Genomic DNA, 382 nt, shown 5'->3' on the forward strand with positions numbered 1-382 from the left:
AGACATGGTACAACTATTCCTTCTCATAGAACTGGCTTCCTTGGTCAAAGTCACAGAAATGTCATCTTTGGTGTTCATCTACTTTTTGGTAGTTTCTGCTTTGGAGAAGAGTGAGTGCACTTTTGGGGTTTGGTAGTTGCAATGTTATTGTTATGTCTCCCTGCCCATAGCTAGTTTACTTGAGGCATTGGTTTGGTTACAGCTGAACAGTAGGGAAAACAGACGTATCTGTTGCATTTAGTGTATTCAAATTTGAAAGTAGGAACAACAAAACAGAAAAGAACATAAAATATAGGAACACCTGTACTGTACCCAACCATTGTCAGATATACTGGAATGCATGTAAACAAAATACATTTAGTATGTAACCATTCAATACCAG

The sequence above is a fragment of the Branchiostoma belcheri genome, unplaced genomic scaffold, assembly GCF_001625305.1.
Source record: "Branchiostoma belcheri isolate BF01 breed outbred unplaced genomic scaffold, Haploidv18h27 scaffold42, whole genome shotgun sequence".
Classification (NCBI taxonomy): domain Eukaryota; kingdom Metazoa; phylum Chordata; class Leptocardii; order Amphioxiformes; family Branchiostomatidae; genus Branchiostoma; species Branchiostoma belcheri.